At 41.5% G+C, this 26134-nt stretch overlaps 1 protein-coding gene across 10 annotated transcripts in view; it reads right to left on the bottom strand.

Annotated features, from left to right (window-relative positions):
- Positions 1 to 26134, bottom strand: part of scmh1 (Scm polycomb group protein homolog 1) — a 198471-nt gene that overhangs the window by 136006 nt on the left and 36331 nt on the right. The window contains exon 3 of one of the 10 annotated variants that reach the window (XM_072547979.1): positions 17656 to 17743. The exons of the other annotated variants lie outside the window; for them this stretch is intronic. The gene's annotated coding sequence lies outside the window, so the exon portion shown is untranslated. The remainder of the gene's footprint in view (positions 1 to 17655; positions 17744 to 26134) is intronic. 10 annotated transcript variants of the gene reach the window in all.

Here is a 26134-nt window from a genome sequence, read left to right as displayed (position 1 = left end):
CCCTGATCACCTCAGCCTCAGGGTGAAGGGACGACCGTTTAGAATGGAGATGAGGAGGAATGTCTTCAGTTTGAGAGTACTGAATCTGTGGAAGTCATTGCCACAGAGGGCTGCGGAAGTGAAGTCATTGAGTCAGAGATAGATAGGTTGTTGATTAGTATGGGGATCAGGGGTTACGGGGAGAAGGCAGGAGAATGGGGTTGAGAAACCTATCAGCTATGATTGGACGGCAGAACAGATTCAATGAGCCAAATGACTGAATTCTCCAAATAATGTTGATCTTGCTTTATGCATTTCCTGTGCAGTGTAACCTGTATGCCTCCTTCTGTCTACAATCCTGTGATCTGTATGTCTTTGTTGCTATGATCTGCCTACGATATGCAAAACAAAGCCTTTCGCTGTACTTAGGTACAAAAGACTACAATAAATCAAACATCTTATGGTCTTACACAAAATTTTTCAAAGTATAGATAAGTACAGATAATCTTGGTGTCCCTACATTCAAATCCTTAAAGGTGGTAGGGCAAGTTGATAAAATAGCTTTTAAAATACCATCCGGACTACCTGAGTTTTAAAAGAGAGAAGTTAAATCTAAAAGCAGAGTTCTAAATCTCTGAGTAGAGACTCTTCTAGACCATGGTGTGCAGTATGGACTGACATTTCAGGAAAGATGTAAAGTTCCTCGAAAATGTACAGAGGAGGTTCATCAGGACAAAGGGTTTTGTTGATGGGGAGAGGTCTAAAAGGTTAACAACACTCGCAGAAAACACTGCAGGAACTCAGCAGGTCTGGCTGCATCTGTGGAGGGAGAACAGAGTTCATGTTTCAAGTCCAGGGTTTATTTTCTTCAGAAGTGAAGATGAAAAGGTGATAAGTTTTACACTGCATGAAATCTTGGCAAGGAGCAAGCAGAATAGAGGAGTAGGTCAGGGAATGGTTACAGCAAGGGAGATTAGAGATAACAGGTGTCACAGAACAAAAGACAAAGAGAGTATTGATAAGCATAGCATACAAAGCTACAGACCAAGTGCAGGTAGATAGTTGGAAAGTGAGGACAGCAGATGCTGGAGATCAAAAAGTGTGGCACTTCCTGATGAACAGCTTACAAACTCTTCTGTTCCTCAGATGCTGCCTGACCGGCTGTGCTTTTCCAGAGCCACACTTTTTGACGCAGGTAAACAGTTGGATGTTTGCTGACCAGCACAGACATAATGGGCCAAATGGCCACTTTCAGTGCTGTAAAGAAAAAAAATCTATGACTCTGGGAGAAACAGTAGATAACGTAGGGTCTGCTCCACTATTCGACATGATCATGCCTGATTATCCACTTCAATACCTTTCTCTCCCACACTACTCCCACTCTTTGCACCATTCACTCATTTTGAAATGCCTGTCTCTGGTTTAAATATTCTCTGTGACTGGGCTTCTACAACTCTCTGTGACTGGGCTTCTACAGCTATCTGTGACTGGGCTTCTACAACTCTCTGTGACTGGGCTTCTACAACTCTCTGTGACTGGGCTTCTACAGCTCTCTGTGACTGGGCTTCTACAGCTCTCTGTGACTGGGCTTCTACAGCTCTCTGTGACTGGGCTTCTACAGCTCTCTGTGACTGGGCTTCTACAGCTCTCTGTGACTGGGCTTCTACAGCTCTCTGTGACTGGGCTTCTACAACTCTCTGTGACTGGGCTTCTACAACTCTCTGTGACTGGGCTTCTACAGCTCTCTGGGTCTGGAATCCCAAAGACTCTCAATCCTCTCAGTTAAAAATGATGTAGAGAAGAGATGATATGTGCTAAGTAGGTGTAAATAGTAGACATTAATGCTTGTGGTTGCCATGGACTAATATTATGAAGATGTATAGGTACTGTACCTTTAAGAAATTTGAAGGACTTAGAGAAGCTCACAGAGTGGAGAATTTACAATGTAACATTTGGTCCAGTAGCTAGTAGTACTTGGGTTGCTATGAGACAAAAACAAATTCAAATTCGGCCAATCAGTTTAAATTATGCCCCAAGATACTACCCTCCAATTAAGTTTGAATTTGGTATTTTCACAATATTAAAACTAATAGAATGATCCAATGCTTTGGGATATAAATACTAAACAAATTGAACAGTTAGGGGGTAACTGCCAAGCCACCAGCATATGCAGAGTGCAAGCAGATTATCTTTCTTAAAAAGTACCTTTACCTATCAATGACCTGAGAAACAAAAACCCTAAGAAGAAGACGACAGAGGAAGATACAAAGAGAAGATTCGACAGCTGGCTGGTTTTGAAATTTGAATTTTTTGGTAAACCTTAATCAGGGGTTTTATAGGACCAGTATTATAGAAGAGAAAGTAAAAGATAGGTGAGAAAAAGGAGTTGTAAATAGTTGTTAGGTAATTATTCTCTGTTAAACTTTTTAAAAACTGGTTGTTAGTTTTTACTTTAAATTGTGACCTTCAGGATAGTTCTTGGCCTCTGCAATTTTCACAGATTACCACACGGGGTAAATCTTTTCTGTGTTGCTGGTTTAAATGACTGCGGGGGGTGGGAGTGCGGTGTTACCCCATGCCGTATAGGGGGTTTTTGTGACAATCAACAATGACACAGATTCAAGTCCCATCATGATGAATTGCAACTCAGTAAGAATCTGGAATTAAACGCTGGTCTCATGGTGATCATGAAGAATAATGTGGGGTTTTGGATTACGGGTCCACTACTCTATCACCTCCCCATTGTTGTGGGTCTGGAGTCCAATTTATAAAAGACTGCATTAGTTTGGCAGATTTTGTTCCCTAAAGGATATTAGTGAATCAGATGGAATTTTATATCAGTGATAGTTTCATGGTCACCATTACTGAGTCTAGCTGTCAATTCCTGATTTATTAACTGAATGTAAAATTCCACCAATTGCTGTGGTGGGGTTTGAACCCCATGCCCCACAGACTATCAACCTGGGCCTTTAATAAAATGATATATCACTACACAGCCATCTTTCCACATTTTTAAAATTCACTCTTGAGACATAGCCAGAATTTATTGCCCATCTTCAGCTGTCCTCGAACAGAGTGGCTTGCTAGGTCATTTCAGAGGGCAGTTGAGAGTCAACCACACTGCCGTGGGTCTGGAGTCACATGTAGGCCTGATGAGGTGAGGATGGGTTAATGAACCAGATGGGTTTTTATGACAGTCAGTAATGATTCCATGGTCATTAGTAGGTTCTAAATTCCAGATGTTTCTTTTCATTGTTGAATGCAAGTTCCACCAAGTGATATAGTAGGATTCAAACCCAAATCTCCAGTGAGTTTCTGCATGAATAGTGATAATACTACTAGGCATTGCCTCTGCACAACTTGGCGAAAGGCAAGAAATAAGCAAACAGTCAGCACAGAGAATGAGGATGAGTGAGGAGATGAATACACAGAAAGTAGTAAATAATTTGCCGAAATACCAAGTGAAACATTTCACACTTGAACAGTCAGTATTTCTCCACTCATTTTTCATCAAACCCCAAGAGTAAGACACTGAAAGCATAAACCTAAAAAAAAATGAAATCCAAATAGGATGTGATTCACTTGAAAATATTTCCTCTTGTTCTCACTGATCATTTGAGCATGGAAAAATGTAAATGCTGAAATTAGGCAGCCAGAACAACAGCTGAAGTTGAAAACAAATGTCAGGATTTAGCAACATCTAAGCATTAGAAAGGAGGTGGTGAGGACGTTGGGGAAGAGAGTGCATTTTTTTGCAGCAACTAGGGATTGGAGAAGAGACGCGTGAACACATTGCATCTGTTGAAAATCCAAGTAAATCTCATCATGGGAGAGTCAATGGATGAGCTTTACTTGGCCAAAGTGTCTTTGCAAATCTGACTTAGGAAAAGGAAAGGAACAAATGGCCTGAGCAATTAGAAGGTGCTATACAAAGGTTCTTCATGGTCAGCAAGCTTTTTGAAATCTTGCTTGCTTTTGGTAATAGTGGCTGTAGGATAATTGTTAGGCAGGACTCGGATACAAATTCCCTGCTCTTCCTTCAGTAACATTTTAAAAAAAATTCATTCATCTGATATGGATGTCACTGGCTGGGCAAGAATTTATTGCCCATCCCCAATTGTCCAGAATTATGGGTCAACCCCATTGCTGTGGGTCTGGAGTCACCTGTAGGCCAGACCAGGTAAGGACGACAGATTTCCTTCCCTAAAGGACAATAGAGAACCAGGTGGGTTTTTATGACAATTCCCAGACTTGGTCACCATTAGAGCAGTTTTATTTAATTCAAGATTGTTACTGAATTCAAATTTCATCATGGACCCTAGTGGGATTTGAACATTAGACTGAGATTCAGGAATACCAGTATGCCACCCTTTCCCCCAGAATTGTTTTACATCCACCTTGAACAAGCAGATTGATCATGTTTAATGTCTCATCCAACAGACAGTATCTCTGACAGTTATGATGATCAAAAACACAGACTACAGAACATAGAGCATGGAACATTACAGCACAGTACAGGGTCTTCGGCCCTCAATGTTGCACTGACCTGAGAAATCAATCTAACCTACACTATTCCATTTTCGTCCATATGCCTATCCAATGATCATTTAAATGCCCTTAATGTTGGTGAGCCTACTACTGTTGCAGACAGGGCATTCCACGCCCCTACTACTCTCTGAGTAAAGAAACTACCTCTGATATCTCTCCTATATCTATCACCCCTCAATTTAAAGCTATGTTCCCTCGTGCTAGCTATCACCATCTAAGGAAAAAGGCACTCACTGTCTACCCTATCTAACCCTCTGATCATCTTATATGTCTCAATTAACTCACCTCACAACTTCCTTTTCTCTAACTAAAACAACCTTAAGTCACGCAGCGTTTCCTCATAAGATCTTCCTTTCATATCAGGCAACATCCTAGTAAATCTCCTCTGAACCCTTTCCAAAGCTTCCACATCCTTCCTATAATGCAGTGACCAGAACTGCAATATTCCAAGTGCAGCCGCACCAGATTTTGTACAGCTGCAGCATGACCTCATGGCTCCAAAACTCAATCCCTCCATCAGTAACAGCTAATGCACTGTATGCCTTCTTAACAACCCTAACAACCTGGGTGGCAACTTTCAGGGATCTATGTACATGGATACCAAGTACTCTCTGCATTAGCCCAGTACTCTGCATTCCTGTTTCTCCTTCCAAAGTGAATCACGTCACACTTTTCCACATTAAATTCCATTTGCCACCTCTCAGCCCAGCTCTGCAGCTTACCTATGTCCCTCTGTAACCTACAACACTATCAACAACTCTACCGATCTTAGTGTCATTCACAAATTTACTCTACCATCCTCTACGTATTTTATGCAATAGCCTACTGTGGGAAACCTAGTCAAATGCCTTACTGAAATCCGTATACACCACATCAACCACTTTACCCTCATCCATCTAGAACATAGAACATAGAACATAGAACAATACAGCACAGAACAGGCCCTTCGGCCCACGATGTTGTGCCGAACTTCTATCCTAGATTAAGCACCCATCCATGTACCTATCCAAATGCCGCTTAAAGGTCGCCAATGAATCTGACTCTACCACTCCCACGGGCAGCGCATTCCATGCCCCCACCACTCTCTGGGTGAAGAACCCACCCCTGACATCTCCCCTATACCTTCCACCCTTCACCTTAAATTTATGTCCCCTTGTAACACTCTGTTGTACCCGGGGAAAAAGTTTCTGACTGTCTACTCTATCTATTCCTCTGATCATCTTATAAACCTCTATCAAGTCACCCCTCATCCTTCGCCGTTCCAACGAGAAAAGGCCGAGAACTCTCAACCTATCCTCGTATGACCTACTCTCCATTCCAGGCAACATCCTGGTAAATCTTCTCTGCACCCTCTCCAAAGCTTCCACATCTTTCCTAAAGTGAGGCGACCAGAACTGCACACAGTACTCCAAATGTGGCCTAACCAAAGTCCTGTACAGCTGCAACATCACCTCACGACTCTTGAATTCAATCCCTCTGCTAATGAACGATAATACTCCATAGGCCTTCTTACAAACTCTATCCACCTGAGTGGCAACCTTCAAAGATCTATGTACATAGACCCCAAGATCCCTCTGTTCCTCCACCTGACCAAGAACCCTACCATTAACCCTGTATTCCGCATTCTTATTTGTTCTTCCAAAATGGACAACTTCACACTTGGCAGGGTTGAACTCCATCTGCCACTCCTCAGCCCAGCTCTGCATCATATCTAAGTCCCTCTGCAGCCGACAACAGCCCTCCTCACTGTCCACAACTCCACCTATCTTTGTATCATCTGCAAATTTACTGACCCACCCTTCGACTCCCTCATCTAAGTCATTAATAAAAATTACAAACAGCAGAGGGCCCAGAACTGATCCCTGCGGAACTCCACTTGTAACTGGACTCCATGCTGAATATTTACCATCTACCACCACTCTCTGACTTCGACCGGTTAGCCAGTTTTCTATCCAATTGGCCAAATTTCCCTCTATCCCATGCCTCCTGACTTTCCGCATAAGCCTACCATGGGGAACCTTATCAAATGCCTTACTAAAATCCATGTACACTACATCCACTGCTCTACCCTCATCCACATGCTTGGTCACCTCCTCGAAGAATTCAATAAGACTTGTAAGGCAAGACCTACCCTTCACAAATCCGTGCTGGCTGTCCCTAATCAAGCAGTGCCGTTCCAGATACTCGTAAATCCTATCCCTCAGTACCCTTTCCATTACTTTGCCTACCACAGAAGTAAGACTAACTGGCCTGTAATTCCCGGGGTTATCCCTATTCCCTTTTTTGAACAGGGGCACAACATTCGCTACTCTCCAGTCCCCTGGTACCACCCCCGTTGCCAGTGAAGACGAGAAGATCATTGCCAACGGTACTGCAATTTCCTCTCTTGCTTCCCACATAATCCTAGGATATATCCCGTCAGGCCCGGGGGACTTGTCTATCCTCAAGTTGTTCAAAATGTCCAACACATCTTCCTTCCTAACAGATATCTCTTCTAGCTTATCAGTCCGTTTCACACTCTCCTCTTCAACAATACAGTCCCTCTCGTTCGTAAATACTGAAGAGAAGTACTTGTTCAAGACCTCTCCTATCTCTTCCGACTCAATACACAGTCTCCCACCACTGTCCTTGATCGGACCTACCCTCGTTCTCGTCATTCTCAGGTTTCTCACATACGCATAGAATGCCTTGGGGTTATCCTTGATCCTATCCGCCAGGGATTTTTCATGCCCTCTCTTAGCTCTCCTAATCCCTTTCTTCAGGTCCCTTCTGGCTATCCTGTATCCCTCCACTGCTCTGTCTGAACCTTGTTTCCTCAACCTTATGTAAGCCTCCTTCTTCCTCTTTACTAGACATTCAACCTCCCTCGTCAACCAAGGCTCCCTCACACGACCATTTCTTTCCTGCCTGATCGGTACATACATATCAAGGACACGTCGTATCTGCTCCTTGAAAAAGTCCCACATTTCCACCACATCCTTCCCTGACAGCCTATGCTCCCAACGTATGCTCCTCAAATCCTGTCTTACAGCATCGTAATTTCCCTTCCCCCAATCTGTTTGGTCACCACCTCAAAGAACTTAGTAATGTTTGTGAGGCATGTCCTACCCTTTACAAAACTGTGTTGATTATCCCTAATCAACGTATTCCTTTCTAGATGATTATATACCCTATCTTTTATAACCCTTTCCAACACTTTACCCACAATCGAAGTAAGGCTCACTGGTCTATAATTACCGGTGTTGTCTCTACTCCCATTCTTGAACAAGAGAACATTTATTATCCTACAGTCTTCTGGCACTATTCCTGTAGACAATGATGACATAATGATCAAAGCCAAAGGCTCAGCAATCTCATCCCTGGCTTCCCAGAGAATCCGAGGATAAATCCCATCCAGCCCAGAGGACTTCTTTATTTTCAAATTTTCTAGAATTGCTAACACCTCCTCCTTGTAAACCTCAATACTGTCTAGTCTCGTAGCCTGTATCTCAATATTCTCTTCGTTGGGATTTTACTGAAAAGCCTTGGACTTGTATTTGAGAGATAACAGTTAAAACTGAGTTTGAACCAGTTACCAAAATCATCTAACCTGAAAATACCCAAATGCAGCAAGGAAGCTACAAAGGAATATCAAAATAATATGGTCAATTGACATGCAATATTGCAATGCACGCACACCATGGCATGAAGAAAAGTATGAGAGAAGCTTATAGCATAATTAATGAGTTTTCACTATGAACTATGAATATTTTACCATAGGGATGAATTCCAAATTTGTTTTTCCATGAGATAGCAACAATGACATGGTGCCACAGATGGAAGGGAGAGTGAGAGAGAGAGAGAGTGAGAGAGAGAGGGATCCAGTCCCACATTTTCATGGAATTATAATCCATCTGCCGTGATAAGGTGGCTCATAGCTGCTCACTCATCATACACCTCTGAACACAAAGCTGGAGGTGAGCAGAGGGTTGAATTGTTCGTTTGCCCTTTCATGCAGATGAAACAAAGTTTAGATGCAAGGTGGGACCACAAGAGAGGGAGTCACACTGTTTACGAAAACATGAATAGGAAAACTGGGTGGCAATAAAAGAAGAATACTGAACAAAATTGGATTGAAATATAAAGGTGAAAAATGTCAGGTCAGTATGAAAACTTTTCCCAAAATGAACTTACACTCAAGATATTGGTAATATTGCACAACAGAAAGAGACAGAGGGGATATAATAGTTGTCCACAGCACTGATTCTAGAAAGAGAGGCCTGTCCAAGGATTAGAGATGATTATGGGGAGTGGGTTGATATTAAGAATGATCAGAAATAAGAATGAACAGTGATCTCATTGAAATGTCTGAAATTCTTCCAAAGCTTGGCAGAGTAGATGCTGAGAGTGCATATACATGGCTGGAGATGTGTGAACCGAGGCAATAGTCTACAGAAAATGTCTCCATTGTAAATGCCCCATCAAGAAAAGGTATGCACTCAAGTGGAAGTGAATCTTTGGGATTTTTGACTCGAAAAGAGTGTGAATACTTCATTATTCAGTTGATTCAAGGCAGAAGCTTCACAGAATTTGGAAATCAAAGGATATGCCATGAAAGCAGAAAAGTGGAATTTATTTAGAAGTCAATTTACTTCCTCCCTCCTCATTATCCATGCCCCCTAACACACCTTACCTGCAATTCATACAATCTAATATACAAATTCACTGCTCACAATGTGGTTTCCTCGATATTGGGAAAAGCAAGCGTCAACTGGGCGACCACTTTGCAGGACATCCACTTTCCATCTGCAAAAATGACCGTGAGCTTCCAGCTGCCTGCCAAACGCCTCATCTTCCGCCTCGAAACACTTCAACCCCAGGGCATCAATGTGAACTTCAACAGTTTCTTCATTTCCCCTTCCCCCACCTCACCCTAGTTCCAAACTTCCAGCTCAGCACTGTCCCCATGATTTGTCCGGACTTGTCCTACCTGCCTATCTCCTTTTCCACCTATCCACTCCACCCTCTCCTCCCTGACCTATCACCTTCATCCCCTCCCCCACTCACCCATTGTACTCTATGCTACTTTCTCCCCACCCCCACCCTCCTCTAGCTTATCTCTCCATGCTTCAGGCTCACTGCCTTTATTCCTGATGAAGGGCTTTTGCCCGAAACGTCTATTTCGCTGCTCCTTGGATGCTGCCTGAACTGCTGTGCTCTTCCAGCACCACTAATCCAGATTTCAACACCCCACTCTGTTCCCAGGCCAACATCTCTGTCTCAGGCTTGCTGGAGTGCTCCAGCAAAGTTCAATGCAAGCTGAAAGAACAGCACCTCATTTTCTGCTTCAGAACTCAGCGGCCTTCAGGTCTTAATATTAAATTCATCAATTTTCAGGCCTAAGCACCTTCCCCCATGTCTTTATCCCAACTCCCAAATACCAGGCCTTGTCGTTACACAGCGTTGTTACCACACACAACCCATTGTCAGCTTCTAATCATCTCCATGAGCACTGGTCATTCTCCCAGGCTGACCTTTGACCAGTCCTCTACCTGTCAAACTGTTTTTTCTCTCTCTCTCTCGGCTCTATTTCTACCCATTGTTTATTCTACACCTTCCACCCCCTCGCCCCCCCGCCCCCGCCCGTGATGTTTTTATCCTGTTCGCTGTTTGACCTCTCGTCAACGGGAGTGATACCATTTCAAAGGATTTTCACCAGCTACCTCACCCTCCGTTCCCCAATCCCCAAACCTTTCACATTCTTTCTGATCAAGAACTCAGCACATCCCCTCTTAAATGACACCTCTATCTCAAAGATCACTCGCGTTATGAAAATATTCTGGGAAATAACAGATCTTTTAATGTCACACTTTGTTTTTCTTCTGACAATCATTAGTGGTAAACATTTTAATTCTTAAAATATTACCAAATCAGTTTACATCAAAGTTTACAGAAGCAGAATAAATTAATATGCTAATTCAGATTAAAAAGGATTCACTATATATGTACACTTTGCATCTATGTTTTAACATACTGACAGTGAACCGAATGCTTGTATTCACAAGTGAGCTAGGTTATAGTTTACCTGTCAACAGGAAACAGCATCACTTAATCAAGGAGTTAAAAATCACACAACACCAGGTTATAGTCCAACAGGTTTAATTGGAAGCACTAGCTTTCGGAGCACTGCTCCTTCAACCACCTGAAGGAGCATCGCTCCGAAAGCTAGTGTGCTTCCAATTAAACGTGTTGGACTATAACCTAGTATTGCGTGATTTTTAACTTTGTGCACCCCAGTCCAACACCGGCATCTCCAAATCATTAAACAAGGAATATAATCAATGTTTTGGCTGGTGTCTCGCAGCATAGCAGCCCAGAGGCAGCACCAATAAACTATAATGGAAAGCCATTAAGCACACAGCCAAATAGGAACAGGTGACCCCAACTAGTTCAAACTGCAGTACCTTCACATCTATAACATCCATTCCCCTCTCTCTGTCCACAAAGGCACTGCTCAATCCCTACTCTGTCCTCTGTTCATTACGACAAAGATGCTGACTTTCTCAGTCTTTTTCTAACTGGGCTTTATAGATTGAAGCAAAAGGATCACAATAAATAATCAGCCAATGCAATGGGTTCAAAAGGACACAATACTGAAGAAATTCTCCATTTGATAAAGTTCAACTCTATCCCCATCATCTTGAATCAAATCTGTAAAAATTGGCTGTCAGAGCACATTGTTTTAATTCTCTACCAAATATGTCAATTCTCTTTTCATTCACAAAACATAGAACATAGAACAGTATGGCACAGTATAGGCCCTTTGGCCCTCAATGTTGTGCTGATCCTTCATCCTACTCTAAGATCAGACTAACCTACATACCCTACATCGTTATCATTCATGTGCCTATCCAAGAGTTGTCCCTAGTGTCTCTGGCTCTATGACCACTTCTGGTAGTGCATTCCACAAACCCAACATGCTCTGAGTAAAGAACCTACCCCTGACATCTCCCCTAAACCTTGCTCCAATCACCTTAAAATTATGCTCCCTAGTGATAGCCATTTCTGCCCTGGGAAAAAGTCACTGGCTACCCACTCTATCTATGCCTCTCATCATCTTGTACACCTCTATCAACTCACCTCTTATCCTTCTTCAGGATTAGTGGTGCTGGAAGAGCACAGCAGTTCAGGCAGCATCCAAGCTACTTGGATGCTGCCTGAACTGCTGTGCTCTTCCAGCACCACTAATCCAGAATCTGGTTTCCAGCATCTGCTGTCATTGTTTTTACCTCTTATCCTTCTTCGCCCCAGTGAGAAAAGCCCCAGCTCCCTCAACCTTTTCTTCATAAGACCTGCTCTCCAGTCCAGGCAGTATCCTGGTAAATCTCCTCTGCTCCATCTCTAAAGCTTCCATATCCTTCCTATAATTCAGCTATGCATCAGTGGTTACCACTCTTGATCAAGTTAAAAGGTTATAGCTTTGAATTCTATGATAGGGAAATGAGTCCATTATCTAGGTTGACGCTCCAGTGCAGTTCTGAGATAGTGCTGCACTGTTGGAATCACTGTTTTCCAAATGAGACATCAAACTGAGCCTCTATCTTCTCACCTTCTCAAACGGATGGAACAGATAGCTTGGCCAATGTTTAAAAGAACAGTAGGGGAGTTATTTCCAATCCTGACCAATCTTTATCCATCAATCAACACCACTAAAAAACAGATGATACATCTTTATTTTCATAGGTGCTCAAGGGAGCTTGTTGTGTGCAAACTAGCTGCCACATTATCATTTCAGCATTTTGGGTGAACCTGTCATCATAAAAGGTGCTAGAAAAATGCAAGTTATTTTTTCCTGTTTCTATAGGCATTATCCATCAATACCAATTGGAGAAGTCAGGGTGTGACACCCTCAATAACACAAACTAATTATACATTAATTAATAACTACAGGAATAATAAGAAACTAAGTACAGTTACTGTTTTCTTATTGCATAGGGTCCAGACCAGTCAACAAGTACACCTTTTGTAAATAAGACAACAGCACAAGGTCCTGTTATAAAAGTAGTCATGGTGCAATGAAGCCAGTCAGCTACATCTAGTGTTACGTCATATAATGTGGTCATTAACGTCAATGACCTCAGCACACAATGTTCAATCTGAGATTTTATAACTTTGCAAATAATTAATTTTGTTAATAAACGTCAAGAATGCTGTCTCAACCCTAACACAGTCTTTGTGGTTTCTGACACAGGATAACAGATAGGGAAGCAACCCAGACTATTTCATAATGACAGTGGTGTTCAACCCAAGAAACCACATCAAGATGGTAATAAATACGCACCAAGAGCTTGTGACAGTTAATGGTATTGAAGGCTGGGAAAGGTAATGGCAGTCATCAAGATTTCCTGCTCCTAATCCTCATTCGTCATCTATCCAAGCTCAGAGCGGAGGTTTATAACCATCAACTAAGACCACACAATGCTACAACCTATAGTGAAACACAGTAACCTCAACATTTTGGGGGACACATATTCTTTCTATCATTTATAAAAATAAAATTAAGAGGCCACGTGTGAACAATCAAAATAATTGCAGCTCTGAAACAGAACCTGGCAAGCTGCAATATGGCAAGTCAATCCTAGGTCAAACTTCTAATAAAAATTCTGTTAAATATGGTACTATGATTAAGGCCATATCTGTGTCCAGCCATTAGTTAATTATCAAACACAAACCTAAAGAACTGCAGATGCTCTGAATCAGAAACAAAAACAGAAGTTGCTAGAAAAGCTCAGCAGGAGAAATCAAAGGGACACTGGACCTGAAACATTTCTCTTCACAGATGCTGCCAGACCTGCTGAGTTTTTCCAGCAGCTTCTGCTTTTGTTATCAGTTAATTATCATGTAACTCTGAAGATGGACGAGGGAGATCCAGTAGATGTAGTGTGCCTGGACTTTCAGAAAGCTTTTGATAAAGTCCCACATAGGCGGTTAGTGAGCAAAATTAGGGCGCATGGTATTGGGGACAAGGTACTAACTTGGATTGAAAGTTGGTTGGCTGACAGGAAACAAAGAGTAGTGATAAATGGCTCCATTTCAGAATGGCAGGCAGTGACCAGTGGGGTACTGCAGGGATCAGTGCTGGGACCGCAGCTTTTTACAATATATGTTAATGATATGGAAGATGGTATTAGTAATAACATTATCAAATTTGCTGATGATACTAAGCTGGGTGGCAGGGTGAAATGTGATGAGGATGTTAGGAGATTACAGGGTGACATGGACAAGTTAGGTGAGTGGTCAGATGCATGGCAGATGCAGTCTAATGTGGATAAATGTATGGTTATCCACTTTGGTGGCAAGATCAGGAAGGCAGATTACTACCTAAATGGAATCAACTGAGGTAAAGGGGCAGTACAGAGAAATCTGGGTGTTCTTGTACACTAGTCAATGAAGGTAAGCATGCAGGTACAGCAGGTAGTGAAGAAGGCTAATAGCATGCTGGCCTTCATAACAAGAGGGATTGAGTATAGAAGCAAAGAGGTTCTTCTGCAGCTGCACAGGGCCCTGGTGAGACCACACCTGGAGTACTGTGTGCAGTTCTGGTCTCCAAATTTGAGGAAAGACATTTTGGCTATTGAGGGAGTGCAGCGTAGGTTCACGAGGTCAATTCCTGGAAAGGTGGGATTACCTTACACTGAAAGACTGGAGCGACTGGGCTTGTATACCCTTGAGTGTAGAAGACTGAGAGGGGATCTGATTGAGACATAAGATTATTAAAGGATTGGACACTCTGGAGGCAGGAAACATGTTTGGACACAGCTTAAAAATACAGGGTAGACCATTTAGGACAGAGATGAGGAGAAACGTCTTCACCCAGAGAGTGGTGGGTGTGTGGAATGCTCTGCCCCAGAGGGCAGTGGAGGCCCAGTCTCTGGATTCATTTAAGAAAGAGTTGGATAGAGCTCTCCAGGATTGTGGAATCAAGGTTTATGGAGATAAGACAAGAACAGGATACTGATTAAGGATGATCAGTCATGATCGTATTGAATGTTGGTGCAGGCTCCAGGGGCAGAATGGCCTACTCCTGCACCTATTGTCTATTGTCTATTCTGTTTTGACAAAAGCAGTTTAAAAGACATAGGTAACATGACCCTAATATTTCTTTTCATGTGAATGCCACAAACAGGCATCAGTTTTTTTATTTAAAATCAATAATATTTAAAGCAGCGGCAATAAGGAAAAAACCAAAAAACTAAGCCAATAACAAACTCAGAAGCATAACACTACCATTCAGATTTTTAAAAATACTGTCATTTTAAAGAGCATAAAGATGCATAGTAAAGATGGAATTCAAACATTGGCATTCCATTGACATTCTATCAGAGTTTCAGTTATTTGAAGAAAGAGTCAATCTTTACTTCACTTCAAAAAAAAAGTTGCTGACAAAAGAAAGACAGGCAGGTGACCTGTTAGTTTTGTGAAAAGGACATTGAGAGAATAAATTCCTCAGGAATTTCTAATGGATGATCACAAACATCCCGGCAAAATTTTCCAGCTTTTCAAGGTTCAGCTTAAAGTTCAGGATAAACCGGCTCAAGTCCATGTCACATCAATAACAACCAGGTGAAACAAACATCAATTCATAAGCAGGGGTGGTTACAAAAGGTGCGGAATGTGGTTTAACTGAAGCTAATTTAGCTGCAAGGTTTATGGAACTGGTCATTGCTGCTACATCCATTACATCCTTCAGAAAAGCGTTCCAAGACAAGTCTGAGAAGAATGCCATCGATGCACTATTAGATAAAAGACACAGGTGTGAAACCACAGACTGGGCCAGCTGCATCTTCAGCTGCTTTAATCTGGAATGACTATAGCAGCTATTGACAGGGTCTAGGAAACATCCAAATCTTTTTTGAGACGTGGCTTGTTTCACCACCATGAAGTGGCAAGCATTTTGTGAAGTCTACAAGCAATGTTCTTGCAAGAAGACAGTGGTTTTCTTGTACACTTTGCCCAGAAAATCTAAAGCACAACACAAAGCTCCACAGTGACATGTGGAGAAGAGTCAACTAAAGAACCAGAACAAAGACATTTCCAAAATTCCATCAGTGATACACAGGCATGTCAGTGAAACCCAATAGGCTTCTGCTGTGTTACAACTTTCAGGCCCCAATCAAACAGGACGTGGTCAATTTGACACACCACACCAGAAAAACTGAAACCTTTCTCTCTATCGAAGTGCACCAAAAGGAAGATATGGCATGCATCAAGACTGACACCGGTGCAAGTGCAAATATCATCCCTTCATGCATCCTGCTCAGATGTATGCAAGAAACTGGCACTGTGTTGTGCAGTTCTCAAATGGTAAGGTAACTACTTACAGTGGCTCTGACATCCCACACATTGGCATTGTTCACCTTAAAATGTCAATACAGCTCCTCAGGGTGGATAATTGAAACCTTTCACATCAGTAATTTTCATCAATAGGATTGACTGGTTTAGGAGTGTGCATAGATCTGCATATTATTGTGATCCACAACGTAACAAATCTGGTAAATGCAACACCAAAGATTCCAAGCAGCAACAGTGATCTGATACATTTTGATCACAACCAAACAGAGCAGATTCAGCCAACTACAACAGCCCAGAAAGGTCAGCTGTAACGGGATACCTTAACATAGCCAGCAGAATCCTGAGCTAGTATGCTGCTCTGACCATTCAATGATGAACTATGATATTCCAATAACGTAACTGTTAACAGGAAACAAGGGATAATTCTTCAAACCCAACATCAAGTCATGCTAAACCAGATACTTCTGGTTGGACGGGTACATCTCTTGGCCATCTATTGATCTGGCATCAATAAACATCAAGCTGAATGAATTCCATCAACCTCAATAAACAGGAGAGCCTCCCCTTCTACACGAGATTCCTCCTGAGCCTTGGTGCAAGATTGCAAATGAGACTTTCATGTCCAAGCACATGATTACATGTTGGTCAGGGACTATCTCACCAAATTCGCTTTTGTGTGACAAATCAGGAAGTCACTAGCACAGTGGTTGCTGACACACTGACTGCCACATTCAGTACGTGTGACATTCCTCAACTAATTGTGTTAAACAATGGTCTGGTGTTCCAAAAGGTGCATGAAATGAAGTGTTCAGCTTATTATTTTGTCGCCTCACTGTCCTCGATCTAATAGTTTTGCAGAGTACACCGTTTTTACTGTAAAATGCATGACCGTCAAGTATAAAGCTACATGCCAAGATTTTTGATAACCATGTTAAATCTATGTTACACTCCTCAAGGCAATGCTTTATCTTCACTAACAGGAGAGGCAATGGCCTAGTGGTATTATTGCTGGACTCTTAACCCAGAGACCCAGGTGATATTCTGTAGACCTGGGTTGAAATCCCACTCCTGCAAATGGTGGAATTTCAATTCAATAAATGTCTGGAATTAAGAGTCTATGATGACCAGGAACCAATTGTCGATGGTTGGAAAAACCCATCTGGTTCACTACTGTCCTTTAAGGAAGGAAACTGCCATCCTTACCTGGCCTGGCCTACATGTGACTCCAGATCCACAGCAATGGGGTTGACTCTTAACTGCCTTCTGGGTAATTAGGGATGGGCCATAAATGCTGGCCCAGCCAGTGATGCCCTCATCCCGTGAATGTTTAAAAAAACAGCTCTCATGTCTGTTTGGGAGACAGATCCAAGCCGTTCATCGCTCCCACACTTTCTTCACTCAGTTACATTGTAGCAGTGATACAAAAGCACAGTCAACATGTATTCAGTCACTTCTCCCAAACTGAACATGAATTAGAAGAGTTACTGATTGTCATAAAACCATATGGGTTCGATGTGATGATGCGGTGTCCAGCCTGGGTCATAGAACATTGTAACAAGGGTCAACTGTGAAAATATAGGGCAAAATATCCAAATGGCATGTAATTGGTTAACTATCACAAAGGATAAGGACTCGAGTACTGTATGTGACATGCTAGATACCAGCTGCATATCCATTCACGATGACAGCACATTGCAGAGGGAAGCTGCACAGCCAAATGGAGATAACTGGCTATGTCATACATCTATCACACTATGTAGAGATTAGTTATCTCTCTGCATCCTTGTATATGCTTACCAGAAAAGGGTTCCCATTCTTTAAAGAGAGATGGCAGGGGTAAGGGTGGGTTGGTGGAATGTTGTATGACTCCAGACAAGACCTATACCTGTAAGACAGTTAGCTGTCATTAAGACATTTGACATATACAGGTCCACATCTCATCTTCAGTCATCACAGTGGCTCCATCCTACTGCATTTCAGTCAGCGACATGTGGTATAACATCCATGTAATGAAGCCGTAACATCAGTATGCACAGAACCCAGACCGACCACATCCAAATCTGAGATCTTAACAGTGCTGTTAATAAACTTCAAGACATCTGTTTCCATAAGAACCCATTCTTAATGTATACATTACATGAGATAACAAATAGGCAAGCACTTACACCACAACACACTTAGTGCTGTCTGACCCAAGAAGTCACATCAATTTCATCCATAATATGCATCCTAAGACTCCAAACAGCTAAAAATGTTAGCATCCCTTTCAATAACAATGAAACTAAATTAAACAGTGAAAACCAAAGATCCTAATTATATTGACCAGAAGTTTGTAGAGTTTTTGATGGTGATCACAGTGCTCACTGTCAATACCACTTGGAAATTGTCAGATTTGAGGGAAGTTCTAAAGTGATGATCTGTCACTCACTGCTTTACCACAGAATATTCTATACACCCTGAGAACCACAACTCTGTGAATGATGTAGCAGGAAATTCCTCTTTTCTGCTCTCACACTGTGGTTAGAAACCCAATTAAACAGTTACACCCTGTTCAAGATGATCCAAGTAATAATGGCTGTTGAACAACAGTTCTAGCCCTGAATAAAAATTACTGGACATTGTTTAAGCAAATCATATTGGAGGCTTATAAGTCTAGCATGCTTCTAATTCACCACATTTGTATGTTTGAATCTTCATTCCACTTTGCCGAAAATTTTATAAAAGTTTTTTGATTCGAATACCAAATAAAGGAAAAACCAAGAACGACAGATGCTGGAAATCAGAAACAAAGATCAGAAATTGCTGGAGAAACTCAGCTTATCTGGCAGCATCTTTGAACAGAAAGAGTTATCATTTCAGGTCCAGTGACCCTTCATTTTCTATGAAAATAAGCCATTCAATCCATTGAGTCTGCACCAATTCAAGCATCGTACCCAGCCCCACTCCTGTCGGCCTATACTTTCCATGGCTAACCCACCTAGCCTGCGTATCCCTGGACACGCTGGACCATTCAGCATGGCCATTTTTGGACTGTGGGGGTAAACTGGAGCACCCAGTGGAAACCCATGTAGACCCATGCAATACCATGCAGAATGTGCAAAAACCACATAGACAGATGCTGGATGGTGAAATGGAACCCAGGTCCCTAGTGCTGTCAGGCAGCAGTGCTAACCACTGAGACATCTTGCTGTCCATGGATGGGCATTGGGCAACATTAGGATTAAACATGCTTCTGCATAATCATGCCAGGTGAGCTGAATTCCTGGAACAGGTAAGATCGAAATATTGAAGTTTGTGTTTTCTAGAAGTCATTAACACGTTATTGTTACCATTTCTGCAAATGCCTCTGTATATCTTCCTCCAATCCCAATAACACCAGCTGTTCCAGAGCTGCTGAGAAACCTACACTTTGCAAAGATATGTTCAATTCTGGTCTCCCTGCTACAGGAAAGATGTTGTTAAGATTAAAAGGGCTCAGATGTTGTCAGGATTACAAGCTGCCAGAGGAAGTGGTGGAGGTTGGTACAATTACAACATTTAAAACACATCTGGATGGGTACATGAATAGGTATGGTTCAGAGGGATATGGGCCATATGCTGGGAAATAGGACTAGATCAGGTTAGGATAGCTGGTTGGCACGGACGAGTTGGACCGAAGGGTCTGTTTCTGTGTTGAACAGTTCTGTTACTCTGTGTGGATTGGAAACCTGATGTGATGCAAAAGGAGGTCGGAAAAATGTTTGCTTGGAAACACTCTTATACTTTTTCCACGTCAAAAACAGGAATCTATTCCTGCACATGTTTTCTAAAAGGCTGCTTTATTAAGCTATTGGCTGGACTGCACATGGTTGAGCAATAAAGCCACAATTCAAGGAGAGAGAAAGAGCAAGCACACTTGAATTTCTAACAGCAACCCTACAGATAAATATCAGTGTCAACAAAATAAAATCCATGGCAATGACAATGTGCAAAAATCCAATGACAGTAATTACCCTCAACATATCTAAATTATAGCTTTGCACCACATGCAGTTGGATACATTAAGGAGCTACCTTTACTGTACTGAAGACAGAATTGCATTAATTCACAATAAAACATCATTTGTTAGATATATAATTGGCATAATAAAAGATTACTGGGGATCTACACATCAGAAAATGATGGAAAATCACAGCAGACCAATTATTCAGAACATAAACTACAAGCTCATGCTACAGAAATGAATTTTCTCTCCACTGATATTTGACCAGGCAGCAATGTGCTCCTAACATTCTTTTCTTATTGTAGATATTGCCACATTTTCTTGTCTTTTTTTTCAGCCACCAGTCCTTGCTGTCAGATGTTCAAAGCAATTAAAAACAACATTGAATGGATTCCTTTTATACAAGCAATTAGAAATCTACACTTGCAAACATTCATTTTAAATACTCTTTTCACACACGCTGTTACACATCTCTGGGACCAGGGGGACTAGAACATGACTCTTTCTGACACAGAGCTCGGTATGCTATCACTGAGAGACAGGACCGTAAAACAGGTTTGGATTTGCCACATTTCCATGACCATCATATCCTCAGGTGAGACCTTAACACATTCCTTCTGTCTCTGAGGTAGGGATACTACCACTGCAAGACTCCTTTTGTTCAGGACACACAACGTTAATAAATCAGGCATGTTAATCAAACTGAGCGCCAAAAGCTGCAATGGAATTTTTACATGACAAATTCAGGTGTTCCACTTCAACATTTATGTAATTGAGATAGTTCCTTAGGAAAAAATCCAAAAATCATACCCCATGCGCCTTAGAGCTATTTCAAACCTAACACAATAACCGCCAAAGAAGTTCCTTTTTAAAAGAGGAGTGAATAAAAGGGAGGAAATTATAATTTTGTGAGGTTAAACAACAGTGAGGGAGAAAATGATTTCCAAAGACCAGTTAGCCTAACATCATTGGAGTGAAAGTGCTCAAGGAGAAAGTGAGGACTGCAGATGCTGGAGATCAGAGCTGAAAATGTGTTGCTGGAAAAGCGCAGCAGGTCAGGCAGCATCCAAGGAGCAAGAGAATCGACGTTTCGGGCATGAGCCCTTCTTCAGAGTACAGTGAAAGTGCTCAAGTCTACTATAAAAGAATGTGACAACCGCACATTTAGAAAATGCCAACAGGACTGTACAGCGTTAGAAATCACACAACACCAGGTTGTAGTCCAACAGGTTTAATTGGAAGCACACCAGCTATCGAAGCACTGCTTTTTAACTTTGTATACCGCAGTCCAACACTAGCATCTCCAAAACAGGACTGTACAGTGTCAGCGTGGATTTGGAAAGGAAATTGCATTTGACAAACCAACTGGATTTTTTTGATAGGATGTAAGTAGCAGAATAGAGGATGGGGAACAAGTGGGTGAGGTGCATTTGGATTTTCAGGAAGTTTTGAATTAGGTCCCACACAAGAGTTTAATGTGAAAAGCCAAAGCACATTGGACTGATTGGAATATTGTTGCATGGAATAAGAATTAGATAGCAAACAGGAAACAGCTGAAATAAATGCGTTATTTTCAAAATAGAATGTAATGATGAATGGGGTATCACAAAGACCAGCATTTGGGCCCCAGCTATTCACAATATAGAACAATTTAGTTGAGGAAATCAAATGTAATATTTCCATAGCGACACAAAAGAAGTAGGTGGAATTGTAAAGAGAATACAAAAAAAATCCAGTGTGATTTAGACAAGCTGAGAGAGTAGTCAAATGCATGGAAGGTGCAATATACATGGAAGGTGTAAAGGTGTCCAATTCAGCAGGACGAGCAGACTGGCAGAGGTTTTGTTGTTGCTCCATTCAGATCCTACTGTATTGCTGATCTGGAAATATTATCAAGACATCCACTGTGGTGGCAGTGAAAATAGGTCACCCAAGTTCACAGATGTGGTGACAAACCAATTCTGATTCAGCGTGAGTGACTGTTGAGATCACTGACAAATTCATTGACAAAAAACTACATGAAAGCATCTGTATACTGCCATTGCTGGCACCAATGGAAATGTGCCTTAAGGTGCTGATACCAACTGAACCATTCCTCTAGTACATAGTGTTAATCAACCTAACTTTATGACTTTGAGGTGAAGAAGGATAATTTGCAATGATCAGACAATTGGCAAGTCACAATATTTGACACAGCTGAAGTGCAAAATTCCTCAGTATCCTTCACATATCTATCTTTTGAAACTAGCTAAAATTTGTTTGTTTTATACTAAGTAATACCGTGATAATGCTTTCGCTTTAACAGGTATATTTTGTCCTGGATTTTTCAATTAAGATTGAGACAGGTGCTGAGTGATCTGCTCAAGGCTATTAAAATAAACAATGTGAGGCCTGGGGTTTTTTTAAAGTTGAAACAATAGAAGTAGCCTGAATGGGTGCGGTCAAGCTCCCACAGAACCAGGATTTTGTTAGCTTTCAACAGTTGCTGGGGTCTTGAGCTGGATGTGGAAGCTGCTATTCCCCTCTCTATTGCAGCTAGAAGTTGGGGTTCTCTTCCTGCTGCTAGAATTGCATGTGAGACTTAATTTGCATTTGCTAAGGATGTTCATGGGATGTTACTATAATAGAACAGTTAATTAGTATTTACTACATTATTTCATTAAAACATTTCAATAGAGTTACAGTTAAGCCAGTTTTGTTTTTATTTTATCTGTATTTAACTTGTCTCAAAAGCGTTTTGCTTGAAGTCAAGTAGTTTGACCAATCAAATTGCATTTGGGATGCAATGAGTTACACTTTAAGATAGAAAAGGTTAGGGTCTAAGTTGTCTTAATATATTGAGAATGTTTGGTCTACTCCATAATACATTCACGATAACACTGGTTAATTTGAATACTGGAGAATATTTTTGTTAAATCAATATAAATTTGAGGACAATGAAAAGACCAAAAATTCAAATGATCCAGTTACAAAACATTGGATTAAGCCAAACAGCTGTCTTCAATGGAGTGCACTGACCTACAGCCCCTCGTAGATATTCTCCTGGTTAACCTGTTCAGAAATGTTATTATATACCTCTGGAGAAGGTAGGAATTGAACCCAGGAGTCTCCATCCAGAGGCAGGGATACTACCATAGCACCACCAGTGCCCTAGTGGAGTGCATTGAGGATTCTTAGACAACATCAGGATCCAGTGTCTTCACTAGTCCCATGTGGCTTGACAAGCCTCATTAGATCAGAATCACAAATGCCTCCCTCTTATAGACCGATGCAGAGCTCCAGGCTCAATCAAAGAAAAAATTGAGACAAACAGGTTCTAAGTAGTTCGCACATTATAAAACTCGGCAGGGGGCCAATCTCACTGGTTGAACCCTACAAACTGAATTATAACTTAAGAATGGTAAATTAAGTTCAAGTTAGCCCATTACTCTGAAGAAAAACATGTAATCAGCTGTATCAATTTATAAAACTTTGCACTTTTGAAAGACTAGCCAGTTAGTTGGTTGCTGTTAGTCATGACCATTCACTTCCAAACCACAACAGTCTTGTGTAAGATAAACAATGTCCAATGTTCATTACAGCCCTGAAAAAGATTATGGTCAAAGGCAGCAGAACTGAAGCATGGATCATATAGCTCACTGACAATAGACAATAGACAATAGACAATAGGTACAGGAGTAGGCCATTCTGCCCTTCGAATCTGTACCACCATTCAATATGATCATGGCTGATCATCCTTAATCAGTATCCTGTTCCGGCCTTATCTCCATAACCCTTGATTTCACAATCCTTGAGAGCTCTATCCAACTCTTTCTTAAATGAATCCAGAGACTGGGCCTCCACTGCCCTCTGGAGCAGAGCATTCCACACAGCCACCACTCTCTGGGTGAAGAAGTTTCTCCTCATCTCTGTCCTAAATGGTCTACCCCGTCTTTTTAAGCTATGTCCTCTGATTCGGCACTCATCCATCAGCGGAAACATGTTTCCTGCCTCCAGAGTGTCCAATCCTTTAATAATCTTATATGTCTCAATCAGATCCCCTCTCAGTCTTCTACACTCAAGGGTATACAAGCCCAGTCGCTCCAGTCTTTCAGTGTAAGGTAATCCTGTCATTCCAGGAATTGACCTCGTGAACCTATGCTGTACTCCATCTATAGCCAGAATGTCTTTCCTCAAATTTGGAGACCAGAACTGCACACAGTACTCCAGGTGTGGTCTCACCAGGGCCCTGTACAGCTGCAGAAGAACCTCTTTGCTTCTATACTCAATCCCTCTTGTTATGAAGGCCAGCATGCTATTAGCCTTCTTCACTACCTACTGTACCTGCATGCTTACCTTCATTGACTGGTGTACAAGAACACCCAGATTTCTCTGTACTGCCCCTTTACCTCAGTTGATTCCATTTAGGTAGTAATCTGCCTTCCTGTTCTTGCCACCAAAGTGGATAACCATACATTTATCCACATTAGACTGCATCTGCCATGCATCTGACCACTCACCTAACTTGTCCAGGTCACCCTGTAATCTCCTAACATCCTCCTCACATTTCACCCTGCCACCCAGCTTAGTATCATCAGCAAATTTGATAATGTTATTACTAATATCATCTTCCATATCATTAACATATATTGTAAAAAGCTGCGGTCCCAGCACTGATCCCTGCAGTACCCCACTGGTCACTGCCTGCCATTCTGAAATGGAGCCATTTATCACTACTCTTTGTTTCCTATCAGCCAACCAACTTTCAATCCAAGTTAGTACCTTGTCCCCAAGACCATGCGCCCTGATTTTGCTCACTAGCCTCCTATGTGGGACTTTATCAAAAGCTTTCTGAAAGTCCAGGCACACTACATCTACTGGATCTCCCTCGTCCATCTTCAATGTTAAATCCTCAAAATGTAACACTAATTTGATTATTAACTAATCAAATTAACTAATTTGATTATTAACACTAGCTGGAATTAGAAACTGGAATATGTTGAGTAGTATTTGGAAAAATTAGAGCAATCTGATGCAGAAGGCGGCCATTTGGCCCATTGTTTGCACTGGTTTGTCACTTGATGAAGGAGCAGTGCTCTGAAAGCTTGTGATTTCAAATAAACCTGTTGGACTACCACCTGGGGTCATGTGACCTGACTTTTTTCACATACAGTCTAACCAGATTTAGACATCATTACTTTCTGTCTTACCCTGACATCAATTACTACCTTACGATATATTTCAGAGCTATTTGCCTCTTTAACCATTGCAGGCACCCTGGCAATAGTTCCTACTATTCTCTTTTGGGCCCTTCCCACTCACAAGTAAGCAAGTCTAAACCATCCGCAGCAAACACCCTGCTAGAACACAATAGCTCTCACTGTCTCCAGCAGTCATTAATTTTCAAAAATGACCTATACATTTCCCAACTGTTCAATTTTACATAGCATTAAATGAACATGAAAAGAAATGTTCCCCATATGAGTAGCCTTAAAGAAAAATGACCAGCATGGCAACCTGTCTCAGCAGTAAATCTCCTTACTTAGTAGCAAGCTGCATAAGCAAAAAGCCTACTCTAAGAAGTAGCATTTATGTAGTTTAAGTGGGTCTACTTTTCAGAAGAAAATTATGGACAGAGATTTGATCTTTCAGAAACCTGCCAGAACGCTGACAAAAGTGATTTCACATTTGAGCTTAAATGTTCCCTCTCAGATATCAATTCACTTAGAGCAATGAGACAGAACCACCGACAGGGTCTTGCAATTAATAAACTAGCTTTTCTATTACAGGCAGGTCCTTACAATCTCTTCTAAATAATCACCATAATAATCAATTTGAATAATCAAAGAACACAATGGCATTACTCTTGACATGAATAACATTTTTAAAGATTAAAATCAATCCTCACATAGGAGCAGAGTCCTTTCTTCCTTACAGTAAACTTCCTCATAGCATGGGACACTTAATCTTCGGGATTGTGAATAGTTCTAAAAACCAAACAAAAACAAGTGGCCACCATTGCCATGATTGGAACTTAATCTCAGTGTAAGCGTGACTTCAGCTTAAATTGAAGGTAAACAGACTGCATACTCCTTTTGATTTTGTGCCTATTGGGAATGAAAATAAACTAGCCCAATTAAAAAAAAATCGTACTGCTACATGGAAGCAGAATAGGAACATCATTGTGGGGTTAATGCATCCCAGCACCCTGCAATCTCACTCGCTAGTCAGAATCATTAGGGGCAGAATGAGGTCATTCAGTCCATCACACCCACCCTGGTTCTAAATATTCTGCCTCTGTGCCATTCCCCAGCC

The sequence above is a fragment of the Chiloscyllium punctatum genome, chromosome 27 (genome assembly GCF_047496795.1).
Source record: "Chiloscyllium punctatum isolate Juve2018m chromosome 27, sChiPun1.3, whole genome shotgun sequence".
Taxonomy (NCBI): Eukaryota; Metazoa; Chordata; class Chondrichthyes; order Orectolobiformes; family Hemiscylliidae; genus Chiloscyllium; species Chiloscyllium punctatum.
Note: the sequence above shows the minus strand (reverse complement) of the source record. Positions and strands in the feature narration are given on the sequence as shown.